Source organism: Bactrocera tryoni, chromosome 2 (genome assembly GCF_016617805.1).
Source record: "Bactrocera tryoni isolate S06 chromosome 2, CSIRO_BtryS06_freeze2, whole genome shotgun sequence".
NCBI classification, from domain to species: Eukaryota; Metazoa; Arthropoda; class Insecta; order Diptera; family Tephritidae; genus Bactrocera; species Bactrocera tryoni.
In genome coordinates this window covers 55,222,977-55,242,418 of record NC_052500.1, presented here as the reverse complement: position 1 = coordinate 55,242,418, position 19,442 = coordinate 55,222,977, and the positions used below count along the sequence as shown (strand labels likewise).

General features: G+C 37.8%; 1 pseudogene; it reads right to left on the bottom strand.

Moving 5' to 3' along the window:
- Positions 1 to 5,103: 5,103 nt before the first annotated feature.
- LOC120767538 lies at positions 5,104 to 11,271 on the bottom strand (annotated as a pseudogene).
- Positions 11,272 to 19,442: the final 8,171 nt, after the last annotated feature.

The following is a 19,442-nucleotide window of genomic DNA, read 5'->3' as shown; positions in this document are numbered from 1 at the left end:
TGACGACTTATGGATGTAAGCAGTGTTGTGTAGTTATTCCTCGTATGCGTTTATAAACTAATTTCATGGGGGCTACTGGACTATTACTTTACCATCGACAGCATTACAGATAAAGACTCCCACTTTGGCTCAGAAGGGTGCAGCTCTTTGAGAAAATTCCCTGGGGTTACAGCTATAATAAGAAGGTTTTTTCTTTCTACAAGCGTGCAGTGAGTGGCCATGAATTCAGATCAGCTTCGATTCGCGTTAATACTGTTTTTTATACTCTCGCAACAATGTTGCTAACGAGAGTATCGGATAATAACCACGCCCACCTCCCATACAAAGGTTATGTTCAAAATCACTAAAAGTGCGTTAACCGACTAACAAAAAACGTCAGAAACACTAAATTTTACGGAAGAAGTGGCAGAAGGAAGCTGCACCCAGGCTTTTTTTAAAAATTGAAAATGGGCGTGGCGCCGCGCACTTATGGACCAAATAACCATATCTCAGGAACTACTAGACCGATTTCAATGAAATTCGGTATATAATATTTTCTTAACACCCTGATGACACGTACGAAATATGGGTGAAATCGGTTTACAACCACGCCTTCTTCCAATATAACGCTATTTCGAATTCTATCTGATGCCTTCTCTGTATAATACGAGTACATACATTAGGAACCAATGATGATAGCGGAATAAAACTTTACAAAAATACGGTATTTGAAAAATATATAAATGACGTATAATGAAATCTCGATTATCACTTTATCATGCGAGAGTATAAAATGTTCGGTGACACCCGAACTTAGCCCTTCCCTACTTGTTTAAAATTTTTTTTATTATTTTGGCGAAAGCCATCTTACAGGTCGAAATTTTGCACAGAGGATAAAACAAACTCTTGTTATTAGACTCTTTGTTATTAATCTCTCACAGACTCTTTGTTATTAATAAGTTGGGTAATGCGGATATTAACTACGTAGCGTTTGAAAACTGGTCAGATATCCTATTCCATTGGATCCCCAGTTTTTTTGTTGTATATTTCTTTTCGAATTTAAGGAAATTAATGTACAACAATTTTTCTTTCGTAAAATTTTTGAATACATTTGGGTTATTTGGTTGGTTTAGATACACTTGTCTCTTTAATCTTGGGGTTCTCCGAGGGAATTTTGACATAATTATACTCTCGCAACAATGTTGCTAAGGAGAGTATTATAGTTTTGTTCACATAACGGTTGTTTGTAAGTCCTAAAACTAAAAGAGTCAGATATAGGGTTAAATATACCAAAGTGATCAGGGTGACGAGTAGAGTCGAAATCCGGATGTCTGTCTGACCGTCCGTCTGTCCGTCCGTGGTACACGTATTCCTTGGTTCCATAAGAAGGTTACGTTCGAAGATGGGCAAAATCGGCCCACTGCCACGCCCACAAAATGGCGGAAACCGAAAACCAAAGTGTCATAACTAAGCCATAAATAATGATATTAAAGTGAAATTTGGCACAAAGGATCGCATTAAGAAGGGGCATATTTGGACGCAATCTCTTTGGAAAAGTTGGCGTGGCCTCGCCCCCTACTAAGTTTTTTGTACATATCTCGGAAACTACTATAGCTATGTCAACCAAACTCTACGGAGTCGTTTTCTTCAGGCATTTAAATTTTACGAAAGAAATGGCAGAAGGAAGCTGCACCCGGGCTTTTTTAAAAATTGAAAATGGGCGTGGCCTCGCCCACTTATGGACCAAAAACCGTAACTCAGGAACTGCTAGACCGATTTCAATGAAATTCGGTATATAGTATTTTCTTAACACCCTGATGACATGTACGAAATATGGGTGAAATCGGTTCACAAGCACGCCTTCTTCCAATATTAGGCTATTTTGAATTCCATCTGATGCATTTTCTGTATATTACGAGTATATACATTAGGAACCAATGATGATAGCGGAATAAAACTTTACAAAAATACGGTATTTGAAAAATATGTAAATGACGTATAATGAAATCTCGATTATCACTTTATCATGCGAGAGTATAAAATGTTCGGTGACACCCGAACTTAGCCCTTCCCTACTTGTTTAAAATTTTTTTTATTATTTTATCTTACAGGTATTTTGCACAGAGGATAAAACAAACTCGCAACAATGTTGCTAAGGAGAGCGGATATTATAGTTTTGTTCACATAAGTTTTTTTGTTGTTCTTTTGTAAGTCCCAAAACTAGAAGAATCAGATATAGGGTTATATATACCAAAGCTAAGGAGAGATCAGGTTGACGAGTAGAGTCCTGAAACTGGATGTCTGTCTGTCCGACCGTCCGTGACGAGTGTCTGGATGTTTGTCTGTCCGTCCGTCCGTCCGTGCAAGAAGCTGTAACTTGAGTAAAATTGAGATATCATGATGAAACTTGGTACGCGTATTCCTTGGTTCCATAAGAAGGTTAAGTTCGAAGATGGGCAAAATCGGCCAACTGATACGCCCACAAAATGGCGGAAACCGAAAACCTATAAAGTGTCATAACTAAGCCATAAATAAAGATATTAAAGTGAAGTTTGGCACAAAGGATCGCATTAGGGAGGGGCATATTTGGACGTAATTTTTTGAAAAAGTGCGGAGTGGCTTTACGCCCCCTACTAAGTTTTGTGGCCATATCTCGGAAACTACTATAGCTATGTCAACCAAACTCTTACAGAGTCGTTTTCTTCAGGCATTTCCATATACAGTTCAAAAATGGAAGAAATCGGATAATAACCACGCCCAATTCCCATACAAAGGTTATGTTGAAAATCAATTAAAAGTGCGTTAACCGACTAACAAAAAACGTCAGAAACACTAAATTTTACGGAAGAAATGGCAGAAGGAAGCTGCATCCAGGTTTTAAAAATTGATTGATTTAAAAATTGAAAATGGGCGCATGGCGTCGCCCACTTTATGGACCAACTACCAAATATATCTCAGGAACTACTAGACCGATTTCAATGAAATTCGGTATATAATATTTTCTTAACACCCTGATGACATGTACGAAATATGGGTGAAATCGGTTCACAACCACGCCTTCTTCCAATATAACGCTATTTCGAATTCTATCTGATGCCTTCTCTGTATAATACGAGTACATACATTAGGAACCAATGATGATAGCGGAATAAAACTTTACACAAATACGGTATTTGAAAAATATGTAAATGACGTATAATGAAATCTCGATTATCACTTTATCATGCGAGAGTATAAAATATTCGGTGACACCCGAACTTAGCCCTTCCTTACTTGTTTTTAATATTTCTATGTCGCAGTGTGAAAATGAGCGACATCGGGCGACATCGAACTACAATCACAACTACTTCCCATATAACACAATTTAAAATTTCATTTGATTCTTTCACTTTCCAGTACACAAATTAAGAAGTAATTGAAAACGGAATAAAATTTTGCGGTAATAATAATAATTACCTTAAAGTATGCCCCCTTTTGACCAAAAATTGTCCAAAACCAACCAAAAATGTTCAAACCCTTAGGTACCGAAAATATGGACTCCCATACCTGTAGTTGACTTTTGATGGAAAATATCGGACATTATGTGAGATATGCAATAGAAATTCAGACAAAATCCTTTCCTGACAATGGTATTTCTGCATAACGAAAATGAGTTGAATCGGACCAATATTTCCCTGAGCCCTCATATACCTAATATTAAGACTTTCGATTTATCTGGATATGTCTGCCAATAATTGGGCCAACTCAATGAAAATTCATTTTTATTCATTTTCATTCATAAAATCACTTTCAATAATTTTGTCCGGTTTTTGAGACCAAATGCTCATATGTGCAATGCTCCAAACCGCTGGCGTAGGCACGAGTTGTGGGTTGAGGTCGTGTTGCACGGCTGCGATGAATAGATGGCCGACTGACGTCGGGGTGTGACGGTCACACTCTTTAGTCGCTTGTGTGGTGTGGTAGATAGTTCAGACAATGCCGTGTGCCTGGGCAACTTGCTGTCTTTGCAACGGTCGAATACCGCGATGTGTATCCGAGAGCAGTGATGATAGCGTTGGTGGTAGTCCGGTACCACCATGAGGTTCCAGGTGCTGTTGCAACTGCACCTCAGGGCGTTGGGGTAGGCCCGGTGAGTGGAACATTGGTAGCTGACCGAACGGTTAGCGTTGTTGTCATTGACGTTTCCACGTCCATGTTAATATGTATAAAGGAATTGTTTGATTATATCGGGTGATTTTTTTGAGGTTAGGATTTTCATGCATTAGTATTTGACAGATCACGTGGGATTTCAGACATGGTGTCAAAGAGAAAGATGCTCAGTATGCTTTGACATTTCATCATGAATAGACTTACTAACGAGCAACGCTTGCAAATCATTGAATTTTATTACCAAAATCAGTGTTCGGTTCGAAATGTGTTTCGCGCTTTACGTCCGATTTATGGTCTACATAATCGACATTTATCGACAAATTTTGTTCAGCGATGAGGCTCATTTCTGGTTGAATGGCTACGTAAATAAGCAAAATTGCCGCATTTGGGGTGAAGAGCAACCAGAAGCCGTTCAAGAACTGCCCATGCATCCCGAAAAATGCACTGTTTGGTGTGGTTTGTACGCTGGTGGAATCATTGGACCGTATTTTTTCAAAGATGCTGCTGGACGCAACGTTACGGTGAATGGCGATCGCTATCGTTCGATGCTAACAAACTTTTTGTTGCCAAAAATGGAAGAACTGAACTTGGTTGACATGTGGTTTCAACAAGATGGCGCTACATGCCACACAGCTCGCGATTCTATGGCCATTTTGAGGGAAAACTTCGGAGAACAATTCATCTCAAGAAATGGACCCGTAAGTTGGCCACCAAGATCATGCGATTTAACGCCTTAGACTATTTTTTGTGGGGCTACGTCAAGTCTAAAGTCTACAGAAATAAGCCAGCAACTATTCCAGCTTTGGAAGACAACATTTCCGAAGAAATTCGGGCTATTCCGGCCGAAATGCTCGAAAAAGTTGCCCAAAAATTGGACTTTCCGAATGGACCACCTAAGACGCAGCCGCGGTCAACATTTAAATGAAATTATCTTCAAAAAGTAAATGTCATGAACCAATCTAACGTTTCAAATAAAGAACCGATGAGGTTTTGCAAATTTTATGCGTTTTTTTTAAAAAAAAAGTTATCAAGCTCTTAAAAAATCACCCGATACATATCTGTCATACAAACCCACTTGGGTGATCGTCCCAGGATATGTGGCACGAATGAATCGTCGTATTTTATTATTTTGAACGGTTCTTATTGGCGTGTTTATCGGTTTTTTGTTTTCATTTAATTAGTTTATTTTATTGTGGTAATATCGGTTGATTGTTTGCGATTTGATGTGTCGCTATTGCCTGCGGTTGGTAAAAAGCACAGCTTTATGAGCGGTCTGGTTAGCGTTCCGTTTTATTTACGCAGATCAACGACTCGTATGTGTCGGAGCCGTAATGTAGCTATTCTATGCGACCAAGCCGCCATTCGGTAGGGGCAATCTCCAAGTCTTGACACTTGCTGAGTAGTCTTCCAACGATATCTTTTGCGGAGATCCTTTATGTATTCATCTCTTCACCAGCAGCTGAAATAATTATGGAGAATTCTAAATGTTTCCCGTCGATTTAATAAGAATACCGACACCACGCCTGGCTAAGGGAAAACCAGAATGGGTGCTCCTTTGAGAAAGCGTTCGGAAGTTTTGGCTGTGAAATATGAGGTATCTTGTGTAAGGACTGTGAGTGGCTTATTGTAAAAATTGTTGTTTGATGGAAAGCCGTCTTTGTCAAATTAATACAAAGCTCAGGATGTACTGCTTTTGTCTTCCAGTGGAATGGCTGCAATAATCTGTGTTCTCATATTTTATGCTTATGTCGGGGAATATAAATTTCCTGGCGGACCATGTGTTGCGTGAGGGATTTTCGGCTTGAAGACAACCCTTAGCGGACCATATGTTGCATGAGGCGATGTTCGGCGTGGAGCATTAGTACGCGGATATAACTGATAAATAAAGTGGTAAATGGGCACCTCTCTGGTATGATTATAGGATATGAAGAGGCTTGAATTTGCGAGCCGGCCATTCGCGCAAAGCAAACCCTTCGTGTCTAGAATTTTTTTTATTAATAGGCTTCGATTCTCTTAGGAATGACATGTCGGGGCTGATGTAGCGCGAGTTTTAATTGTTCGAGCGGATTAATAAAAATGCCGACGATGTTACTTCTGTGACATTATACTTTATTCTTCTTCTTTTTTCAAATAATGTTCTGTGATTATATAACTACTAAAGTGATTACAATTTTCTTAATCTATTTCCTTGTGAATATTTATATTTAATATTTGTCAAATGTAATCTTATTTTCTATTGAATACAAACAAACATGATTGTGTGGTTTACCCGATAATGTCTGGGTTATCATTACAGTCAAACATAAGGACCAAACCATGTTTGTATGCATTTGCATTATGTTCTTTATCTCTACTTGTTATCTCATTTTTTTGTAATGTTTACTTGTTTTTCTTTACTCTTTTATTTTGTCCAATTTACAATATTTTGTTATGTGGTGTCTGGTTGGGATGATAGTGTACACATAACTCGCGTTTGGGTTGATGCCATAAGATCAACCTTTGCTTTTTGTAAGTCTTGGTGCGTCAATGCATTGCAATGGAGGTAAGTGGCTTCTTTAACCTAAAGTTTAAGCCGCTTTAAAAGCTTGAGCATATAGGCGACTACCCGGAGGGCTCGGGGGAATGACGAAAGTCGTTCAAGGATGTCAGTGTCATCCAGTGTTGCATGATCAGTGTAGATTTTTCGACTTTCTGGGGCAAGTATCTTGCGCATGGGCGAATGTGGCCAAGAATTGGGAGATTCTGTTAACCATCGTGGGCCATTTCACCAGAGGGTGGTGGTGGCGATATGCAGGGGTTTTGACTCCTTTGTACCTAGATCAGCAGGGTTGTCAGCACTGGCTACATGTCGCCAAGTGGCTGGTCCTACTAGGTCAAGTATTTGAGGCGATCGTTTAGAAATATAGGTTTTCAACGCGTGTGGTGGCTTTTCTAACCAGGCTAGAACTATTTCGGAATCGGACCAAAAATATAATTTATATTTCGCCATGTTGGTCTGCATCATGGAAGCTAGTTTTGCTAGTAGCAGAGCGCCACAGAGTTCAAGTCATGGGATACTTAGCGTTTTTATAGACGAAACTTTTGCTTTGGCCACTAGTAGTTGGCTTGAAGTTGCGGTATCGCATTGTGTGCCCACATATAAAGTGGCACTGTATGCCTTTTCGGAGGCGTTGCTGCAGCCGTGTAGTACCACTTTGTATTCGGGGAAATAGTTTACTCACCGTGGAATTTGCATCTGCAAAATGTCGGTCAAATTATTAGCGAACTGGGACCAGTTTTCTAGGCGAAGTGGTTTCATTTGTTCGTCCCTATCGGTTCCGTCTAGCCATAATTCTTAAATCAGAATTTTTGCTTGTATCATAATTGGTGAAAGCCATCCTGCGGGGTCGAAAAGTTTTGCCACCGAGTATAAAATCCGCCTCTTCGTTATTGCGGATAATGCGGATATGGACTCAGTAGTGTATGAAAACTGTTCTGATATCACATTCCACTGGATGCCAAGTGTTTTGATTGTACTTTCCTGTTCGAATATAATTAAATTAGTATCCAACAAATGGTCGTTTGGTATATTTTTTGAGAAATTTGGCGGTTTATCGGTGTATCGTTTTTAAGACTTGTGTTGCCAGAGGAAATTCTGACTTTGTGTTTTCTTCCAGTTCGTGCTGTTTATGAATGGCTAGATATGGGGCACAGTTTACGCCACAGGTAACTGTTTTCAATTTAAAGTCACATAGGTGACTATTGGCAGATTTTCGGAAATAAATTCCTTGAAAATCTTGATCATCATTATGCACAAGTATTTGTCGATACATCTTTTCGGCATCCCCATTGAAAACGTATTTGTATATACTCCAATTTTATAAGAAGAGCATTAAATCTGGTTGGAGTGTGGGTCCCGTAAATAGAATATAATTTAGGGAATTCCCCGAGCTAGTGGATCTGGAGGCATTAAAGACAGCTTTAACATTTGCTGTTTTTTTTTGTCAGGCTTTACTACTGCATGATGTGGCAAGTAGAATGAGTAATATTTGCCTTGTATGATTTTTTCGCATGGACTTACTTCCTCCATGTGGTCTAAATGGAGGTATTCTTCTAAGAAACCATCGTAATCTTGTTTGAGCTCACCATTCTTAAGTAGATTTTTTTCCATACTTAAAAACTGCTGTATTGCAGAGGTGCGAGAGTGGTCATTGCTGTGACTGGTTCCATAACTAGTCCACTTATTATCCAACCGAATAGGGTATTTTGAGCTAGAATAGTTTTTTAAATTTTTTCAACACCTTCTAGTATAATTTGCGATATAAGGTCGCATCCTAATAGAAGGTCTATTTGAGCGGGGGTGTTGCAGTTGGCATCTGCTAGCTTTAGGTATGTAACTTTTTGCCAATGTTTGCTATCTATGCAAATGATAGCTTGGAAGCATGTTGATAACTTGCGGTAAGACTATGGCTTCTGCTTGAAGGCACTTATCCGATTGGTACTACTTTGATTTTCGCTATGTAGCGTTTGAGTTTTTAATGCCTTTGAACAGCATGGTGTTTCTTGGTAAATTTCGGGATATTTTGTTTCGGGAGTTGCTGTTGCAACTAAACCCGTAGCTTTATTTTTTAGAAAGCGCTACTTTGAGGTGTGTTGGGAAAGTTATTGAGTTGCAACATAGAATGATGCCTGGAAATATCAGCAATTTAATTTGCTTTCGCAATTATTAGGATTGTGTGAGTAGGACAAGCAGTTTGTACAAAATCTTTTTGATTTGACAAAGTTGTTCCTTTCACTGACGTTCAATTTTTTAAACTTCTCGCAAGTTTTTAGTTTATGCCCTCCTGTACATGGTTCGCTTGACGTGTATTTATTTTGTTCAGATGTGAACGATTGTGTTTTGAATAAACTTCTATTTAAATGATTGTTGCTTCCGGCTTGGGGTCTATTGAAGCTTCGAATTAGGTCATGTTAAAAGTTTTTAGTTCTGACTATTGTTTTGTCTACCCTTTCCGCAATTTCGTATTGGGTAGTTAAGAAGTCTTTCATTTGTTGCCACGTTGGGCATTTTCTTCTTGTTGAGAGCGATATGTTTACCAGAATAGGATCCCAATTGTGTGTGGCAATATTCTGTGTTGATAAAACCGACAAACAATTTGAAACAGTGGATTGAGGTTTTATGAATTTTTCACTTGTTTCTTTCTGAATTTTTGGTAAATTCATTAATATCGTTACTTGTTTGGCGACCAATATTCTCTTGGTTTCGTAACGTGCTTTTAGAGCGTAATTATTTATTGATGACCGGAAAAATTTTATATGTTTTATTTTTCTATATATATTTGTTTTATATATATTTTATGTCCAAATGTCCTATAGGGTATACCTATAGGTGGATCTTTTATTTATCATGTGCTAATGAGCGCTCGTTTTAGAGATCACTGCACTTTGTACATATACATGTATGTACATAGGTATTACGCTTTGGTTTCTTACACAATCCTGCTTGTTTTGTTGATCAAAACCCAATGTGCCAATGTGGACTTTGAATCAATATGCGTATCTACATATGAAACAATACACTTTTGTACAAATATTTAAGTATGTTATAAAAAACCTATTGTGTTATATTTATTGTTATAAATAATTTGTACCTCATTTGTCGATGGGGTATATTTTTCAGTATATGTATATTGTAGGTATATATTTATATGCTCCCGTATGTACTTATATGTATATACATATGTGTATATGTTCGTACAAAAGAACCACGAGAATTAACCGACCACAGGTAATTTTCTCAAATTCACTTGTTTGTATGTATATGTATATAATTTGTATAACTGCGCCGCATATACATATGTATGTACATATATATGTTCGCAGTGAGAAGGAGCCGCGAAAAGAGAACTTAATGATCTTTAAATTTTAGATATGTATATGCGTATGTATATATTTTTAAATGTACAGATTTTATTATGGTTAAAAACATACGTATTAACTTGGTTAAAGTAATAAATGAGCAAGTTATGCTCTTTGTATGTGTACAACAAACTCACCTTTTAGGCCACTCACACTTTTGTTAAAAGGAAAAATGCACTGAATTCCAAAGAATCGTTATAAAACTTGTATTTCCTTAAAGATTCACTTAAAGTTATTATTATAAAATGATGAGAAAATTACTAAACAATAGCTTTAATCCCGTTAAATATATATTATATATATATGTACATATATACAATGTTGAAAGTTATTATAAAATGACTTTTATATAAATTGAAAAACTTTAAATATATATAATAATAATTATAAAGGTGGGTAGCGAAAGTGAACCGCTATGCTGCGATGCTGTGAAAAGCGGAGATGTTGATCGATCGACGTCGTAACGAACAAAGGTGCGCGAGAGCCTTTCTCTTTTCCTTTTGTTCTAATTAGAATGTAGAACGTCATCGTGTTTTGGTGCATGTGCGTGCGTGTGTGTTTATGTGATTCGGTGTGGTGAAATGATGTAAATCTGATGCGACGTCGCTACTCATTTAGCCATCCCGCTGCAGCGTAGCTACAACGCTGCTGAGGCCTGTTGACCGCCGGGATTGCGGCCTAAGCTGATGGCGCCGTGTTGATGTTGTCCGGTTTTGGCGCCAGGGACGAGATTCTGCTGGAGAGGGTCCACGCCGGCGGTAAGCCGTCACAGGCGTTCTTTGAGAACGCCTGACGTTACCGCTGGTGCGAGGAGCCGGTGGTCGCCCGGAGTCGCGTCTGGTAGTGCGGTGCAACAGCGTATGATGAGCCCGCACACAGATTTGGCAACGATTATGTGATGGGCACTCCTGAGTTCCGTGGCAAGTTGTCAGGCAGTTCAGGCAATTCCCGTGCGCCTGTGCTACGACGTTGCATCGGCGGCATGCCTTCAAATATACCGCAGTACGATAGCCGATGCGGGCGGCGACATAATGGACATCGAATTCGTTGCAGATCCGCTGGTAATGCGGGTGATGCTGGCGTGCTTTGATGCGGAGCCGTTGTCGCGGTGGAGCCTGTCGTTGTTCGAAGCGCTGCCGGTGCAGTGGTGGTCCGGGGTGCTGCTATTGGGGCAGCTTCAGAGCGAGGAGCGGAAACTGCTGAACGCATGGTTGGCGTTGAGGATGATGCCATATCCACGTCCATATTACTCTGTGAGAGAAATGGTGATATTGGTAATATATTGTGAAATTTACAATAATATGGACATTTGTGCCACGATATGTGGCTTGAATAGGATGTTATTTTATATCAGACATTTATGTTAGGTCTTTTGTGGGGTTTTATGTTATTCGATGTTTCGATTTGGTAAGCGGTTTATATGTTTTAGCGATTTATAGATTGATTAACATTGCGGTTTCGGTTTTACGTTTCTTTATCTTCGGCGGTTGGTGGAAAGCATAATTTGACGAGCGGTCTGGTCAGCGTTCCGGTTTGGGTGCGGAGATCAACTACTCGAACATGATCGTCGGAACCGTAATGAAGTTGTTTTATGCGGCCGAGTCGCCATTCTGTAGGAGAGAGACAATCGTCTTGTATAAGGACGCAGTTTTCAAGTTTGGTGCCTTTTATTGAGTTTTCCACCGGTATCTCTTATGAAGGTCCTTTATGTAGTCTTCCTTCCATCGGCGGCTGAAATCATGATGGAGAATTTTAATTCGCTCCCATCTGTTTAATAAGGCTCAGATATGGCCAGAATGGGTGCTCCTTTTAGAAAATGCCCTGGGGTTAAGGCTGTGAAGTCGGAGGGATCTTGCGATAGTGGTGAGATAGGTCTAGAGTTGAAGAAGACCTTAGCATTGAGGCCTTTATCTGGAAAGCTCCAGCAAAATCAACCCCAGTGACGGTAAAGGGTAAAGCATAGTTGCAACGTTCAGGTGGTAGGGCTGCCATGATCTGCGTACGCATCTTGTGCTTGTACATAGTACACCGTTTACACATGAAAATGGTTATCTTAATTTGTGGCTTTAGTAGCGGTATATAAAACTCTTGTCGGACCATTTGATGCATCAAGCGATGCTCAACATGCAGTGTAAGCTGGTGGAGATATATTAGAAATAAGTAAGTAAAACGGGATTTCTCTAGGATAATGATGGGATGACGTTCGTTGTAACTAAGGCTGGAGTTGGCTAGTCTTCCATTTGCCCGTATTAATCCCTTAGCGTCCAGGAATGGGTTTAAGACGAGAAGTGAACTTCCAGAGGTCACTTTTCAAACAACTTTGATTTCTCTTTGCTGAAATTACGAGTCTGTGTATACAAGATTAGACTGACCTTGGCATGTTGCAAGTCGGAATATGTTAGTTGTATGTAAGAATCGTTTGATATTCTTTTCGCCCTTTGTTTAAGTTTATGAATGAATTTGTGCATATAAGCGACTACCCTTAGTGCTCGAGGAAATGATGAAAATCTGTGGAGAATATCATTCTCTTCTGGAGTGATATGAAAATTTTCTATTTTCCGACTTTCCGGAGGTATGATATTCCAAGCAGGAGATTTTGGCCGGAATTCTTGTGATACTGTTAGCCATGTAGGACCGTTGCACCTGAGTGTAGTGCTGGTGAGGTGAAGTGGTTTGCAACCTCTTGTCCCAAGATCTGCTGGGTTATCTGCACTTGCAACATTTTGCCATTTTGCTGAGCCAACTAAGTCTAAGATTTGAGATATGCGATTCGATACATATGTCTTCCAAGTATAGGGTGGTTTTTCCAACCATGCTAGAACTATTTCTGAGTCTGACCAGAGATACATTTTGTGATCGTTTAATTTGAGATGGGTTTGAACTATTGAAATTAATTTTGCTAACAGAAGAGCACCATTTAGTTCAAGCCGGGGCAGGCTTAGTGTCTTCAAAGGTGCAACTTTGGCTTTGGCTACCAAAAGATGTGAAGTTATTTTGCTATCATACTGAGTGCGTATGTAGACTGTTGCGCAATAAGCCTTTTCAGAGGCATCACAGAAACCGTGTAATTCTGCGTTAATGTTAGGGGTGAAATTTACCCATCGAGGGATTCGAATTTCTGATATAGTATAAAAGTTGTTAGCAAATTTTACCCATTTAATTAAACATACAGGTTTTACCTGTTCATCCCAGTGCCAAATTGCCACAATTCTTGAATGATGATGTTAGCTTGAATCATTATTGGTGAAAGCCATTCTGCGGGGTCGAAAAGTTTTGCCACCGAGGAAAGAATTTTTCGTTTTGTAATGGCGGATATTGCAGATATTGAGTCAATTGTTATCACATTCCGCTGAATCCCTAGTGTTTTTGTTGTACTAGCCTTTTCGAATTTAAGGAAGTCAGTATCTAATAAGTCTTCCTTTTTTATATCTTTGATTATTTTGGGATGATTTGATGTTATTTTCTTTAGGGGAAAACCTGCTGAATTTAGTGTTTTGATCACTTGAGATAATGATTCGCACGCTAATGGTATACTGTGGCTACCTGATAAAATGTCATCCACATATGTTTGAGTTTGCAACACAGAAGTTGCTAAAGGTAAATTTGTTTCAGAGGTTTTTGCAACTTCATGTAATGTCCTAATGGCTAAATAAGGTGCGCAGTTGACGCCAAAGATGACTTGTTTAAGTTTGTAGTCGCTAATTGGACTATTAATTGAATTGCGGAAGACTATGCATTGGAAATCTTGGTCATCTTCATGCACCAGAATTTGCCTATACATTTTCTCAACGTCCCCGTTAAAAACGTATTTAAACATGTGCCAATTTAGTATTGGCAACATGCGATCAGGTTGTAATGTTGGCCCTGTGTATAATACATCATTGAGTGATTTGCCTGAGTTCGTACACTTTGAGGCATTGAACACCACTCTTACTTTCGTTGTGATTTTATCTGGTCTTATTACCCCATGATGTGGAAGGTAAAAAGATAAATATCTATCTTTGGCTATTTTTTCATATGATACAGTTTATTCCATATGATTGAGTTCAAGATATTCGTCCATCACATTATCATATGCTGATTTTAGCTCATTTTTCTTTTTCAGGCTTTTTTCCTTGCTTAGGAATTGCTGGACTGCTGAGATTCTAGAGTGGCCTAGGGCTATAGTTTCTGGAAAGGTGGATTTGAATGGCAGTCGCACAACATAACAACCATGTTCGTTTCTTGTTGTTGTGGACTGGTAATAAGTTTCGCATGCCTGGTCTTCTTCTGAAAGTTTGGTAATCTGGGGTACTTCTTTTACTTCCCAGATTTTTTTAAGTTCATTGTTTAAATATTCGTTTGTGGTGATATAAAGGATCTTTGAGAGCCTTGATCTATTAACCAGGGTTCTCATTTACTAGTAGCAAAATTTTTATAATTATTGCTATGATATCGCACCGCTCTCACTTTGTCGGGAGCCACAGCATAGCCTTAGCATAACAATGTAAAGTATGTGCTCTACTCTGCTCCGAGTTTTGTTAGGTAAAAAACTATATGTAGCTGGAGTGGGAGCAAGAAATTAAATTCTGCGCTATGCTCTGGCGTAGCGGTAGAAAAAAATTGGGAGCGGTAGCACAACAGAGCAAATGAAAATTTTCATGTGCTACAGCTCCCGCATGTGTTTGTTGTTTTTTTTTTCTTTTTTGCTATTTTCTGTCATAATATTTGAATTAATTGAATAATTCAAACAAAAAAGTGTTATGCAAATCATTTTGGAACTTGTTGCGTCAAGTGACTTTATAAATCTAAAATCAAATATTTTAAGAAATATATTAATAAAGTGAATTAGATAATAATTGAATAAACTATAAGTTTTTTTTATTATGTAAAATATTTACCATTTTTATATTACCAAAGACATCATCTATTCCAAATGTATTACAATACTCAATTACTATGAATTTTCGAAATTAATTTCAACTACATATACTTTCCCCCTTTTTATATATGTACATTAGGGTGTTTTTTTTTTTGTACTATTAATTTTTTTCAGTCCCGTCACGAAATTTCCTTGGAAATACCCCAAAAAACAATTTCCCTGAAAATTTTAGCCCTTAATATTAACATTAAGAACTGGACCAAGCCATGTAAAAATTTTCCATAGAAAATACACAGACGCTATAGCTCTTGTCAGTTATACAACAAAATGCGAAATTCGTGGAAAAATCAGGTTAAGATACCTCGCCGGTGTGAGTTTCGACTTTGTTGCTCTGGGCACTTTTGTAGAGTGAACAATTCTGAGAAACATGCATAAGAAATATAATTAATAATAAAAAAACAGAAAGGAAAAAATTGTTGAAAAAGTTTAAAAAATTGTTTTTAGTAATAAATAAATTATTAAGTGAAAGGAAAATTTTAATAAGTTACAGAAAAATTGTATTGCAAAAAAACAAAAGAGAGAGATTTTTAAATTAACCAAAAACTTATGTATTTATATTAATAAATCAAGAACCAAACAGAATTCTCGTTTTAGCTATAGTTTAAGTAAATATACATAAATAACCAAAACAGTTTCATTGTACAGTGAACAGACGTGTATTTATTCTGTAATCAAGCATAGCAAAAGAAAAAAAAACAAAAAAGTGAAACGAGTAGTGTTTACTCGAGTAGAAGACGAAATGTCTTCATCTAAGTTAAGAAAACTTTCGGACACTGATAATCCAAGTGTGAAACATGGGAAAAGGCGAAATTATTGGACGCCTTTAGAAGCTCTTGAAGATGAAGACATTGATGCGGAGCATAGTGAAAGTGCCCAAAATAATACACCGCCAAAAGCTGTTCTTCCGCCTATCAAGGTGTTAGTGCAAGATATTGACTACATAAAAAAACTTTTAATTAGCAAAGGCATATCAGATTTTTTCTTGAAGAAAATATCAATAGGCATAAAATTCTTAGTGAGTCAAATGAATCATTCGTCAAAATCAAAGAAGTGTTAAAAGAAAACTCAAGTCAATTCTTTACACATGACCTTAAAAATGAAAAGTCATTTACTGCTGTTCTTCATGGCCTCGAAAATAAAACGCCAGGCGAAGTGAAAAACGAATTAATCTCCATTGGATTAAAGTGCAAAGAGGTCAAAATGGTTACTAAATCATTTGAACACTATAAAGACACTATATAGTACATTTTGAGCGCAGTTCGGTAAAATTGCATGATTTGAAAAATCAATTAAAATCACTATTTCGCGTTATTGTAAGATGGGACTACCAACGCAAGATAAACAAGTAAGGAAGGGCTAAGTTCGGGTGTCACCGAATATTTTATACTCTCGCACGATAAAGTGATAATCGAGATTTCATTATCCGTCATTTACATATTTTTCAAATACCGTATTTGTGTAAAGTTTTATTCCGCTATCATCATTGGTTCCTAATATATATACTCGTATTATACAGAGAAGGCATCAGATGGAATTCAAAATAGCGTTATATTGGAAGAAGGCCTGGTTGTGAACTGATTTCACCCATATTTTGTACATGTCATCAGGGTGTTAAGAAAATATTACATACCGAATTTCATTGAAATCGGTCTAGCAGTTCCCGAGATATGGTTTTTGATCCATAAGTGGGCGACGCCACGCCCATTTTCAATTTTTGAAAAAAGCCTGGGTGCAGCTTCCTTCTGCCATTTTTTCTGTAAAACTTGGTGTTTCTGACGTTTTTTGTTAGTCGGTTAACGCACTTTTAGTGATTTTCAACATAACCCTTGTATGGGAGGTGGGCGTGGTTATTATCCGATTTCTTCCATTATTGAACTGTATATAGAAATGCCTGAAGGAAACGACTCTGTAGAATTTGGTTGACATTGCTATAGTAGTTTCCGAGATATGTACAAAAAACTTAGTAGGGGGCGGGGACACACCCACTTTTCCAGAAACATTACGTCCAAATATGCTCCTCCCTAATGCAATCCTTTGTGCCAAATTTCACTTTAATATCTTTATTTATGGCTTAGTTATGACACTTTATAGGTTTTCGGTTTCCGCCATTTTGTGGGCGTGGCAGTGGGCCGATTTTGCCCATCTTAGAACTTAACCTTCTTATGGAGCCAAGAAATACGTGTACCAAGTTTCATCATGATATCTCAGTTTTTACTCAAGTTACAGATTGCACGGACGGACGGACGGACGGACAGACGGACAGACGGACGGACGGACAGACAGACAGACAGACATCCTGATTTCGACTCTACTCGACACCCTGATCACTTTGGTATATATAACCCCATATCTGACTCTTTTAGTTTTAGGACTTACAAACAACCGTTATGTGAACAAAACTATAATACTCTCCTTAGCAACATTGTTGCGAGAGTATAAAAACAAAATAATTCAGTGTCGCAACTGCCAAATGTACGGGCACGGCGAACGTGGATGCTTTGTGAAACCAAATTCCGCGAACTGCGCTGGAAAACACAAAACTTCGGACTGCACCTCTACGGAATGAGTGCGATGCGGAAACTGCAATAGCAATCACAAATCAAATGACGCCACGTGTCCAAATCGGGCTATGTATTTACGCATCAAAGAGAAGTATAATAATTCTCCAGCACCTCATTCTCGGCCTTTACAAAAAGCGCGAATGCAAGCAAAGCCAGACTTTTCTCTTTCACAATTTCCACCTCTCTCTGGGGAGCGTTCAATGATCGCTGCTGGAACAACAACAACACCGCAGAATTGGCGCTCACCTTGTAGTGCAACATCAGATAATATAAATAACAATAGCCTCTTTACTGAAAAAGAGATCACTGAGCTAACTTTTGAGCTTATACTAAAATCAAGAGAATGTGAAACTAAATACGAGCAATTTAATACAATCGCACCATTAGCAATTAGGTTTCTGTATTCTACTCCTAAGTAATGAATACATCTAAGTTGAGAGTAATATTTTGGAACTGCCGTAGCATCCGCAATAAATTTATGGAACTATTTAATTATTTAGTTAAAAACGATATTGAAATTTGTATGCTCTCTGAAACGTGGCTAAAGCACTCAGACAAACTTTATCACCCTAGTTATGTTTGTGTACGTAAGGACAGAGAAATGAAGGAAGGTGACGATGTTGCCATATTAGTTAAGAAATCTATTATCTTTACTGTAGTACCTAATATAAATACCGAAGTAGTGGAAAATATCGGAATTGAAATTATTTCATCAGAAAACAAAAAAGTTAAAATTTTCAGCTCTTACTTTACCGGGGGTACTAATACCCAGGAACTTAAAAATAAATATAAAAAAGATTTGAGAAAACTCTTCGGAGTCAACGGATATTTTATCCATTGTGGGGATTTTAACAGTAAGCACCGGGATTGGTAATGCTCGAGAGCAAACGCATGGGAGAATATTCTACACGATTTCACAACATTCTTTCCAATAGCAGTATCATATTCAAACTACCCTACGTATGTACCATCGTCCAGCAGGTGTGCACCATCGAATATAGATTTGGTACTATCAAACATTTCCAGCCATTTAACACAACCAACAGCGCTAAATGAATTCTTTTCTGATCATTTGCCTGTTAAGTTTGTTCTTAATTTAAGTTTCACGCAGCTTGAAAATCTTGAAATTGACTACAATAAAACGAATTGGAAAGTTTATCGTCGCTCCTTCAGAAATGCTCTGCTTAGTCTACCTACAAATCTCTAACAAGTTAATTGCTCTGAGGAAGTTGATAAAAATATAGAAACCTTTTATGACAGCATAAATATCGCAATTCAAAGTTCTGTACCTTTTAAGAAAGCCCAGAAAACTTTCTTAAAACTACCTAGTTTTATATTAAACCTAATAAAAATTAGAAATTACCACCGTAGGCAATGGTGTAGATACAGACAACGCTATAATCATGAATTAGCGGGTTTATACTCCACAAAAATCCGTAATGAAATCTTCAAATTCAGAAATGTATCTTGGAAAAGAAAGCTTAGCTCACTTGAAAGTAGAAGTAAGCCCTTCTGGAACATCTGCAAAATGCAAAATAAACTCTTGTCTAAAATTGCAATATTTTCCTCGCACCTGGAAGACTGCAAAAATCATACCAATCCGAAAGCCTGGTAAACCAATTAATATTACGGATAGTTATCGACCAATTAGTCTTCTAAGTAGCCTTAACAAAATTTTTGAAAAAGTTATTCAACAAAAAATGTCTCTATTTATAAATCTTAATCAAATATTACCAATTGAACAATTTGGATTTAGACAGTTTCACAGTACAACGCACCAGATTAAACGTATCTCTAATCATGTAAAGTCAAACTTCGAAAACAAAAAGTCACCTGGTCTAATATTACTGGACGTTGAAAAAGCATTTTACACAGTGTGGCATAATGGTCTTATACATAAATTAGTTAATTTTCACTTTCCATTGCATCTTGTA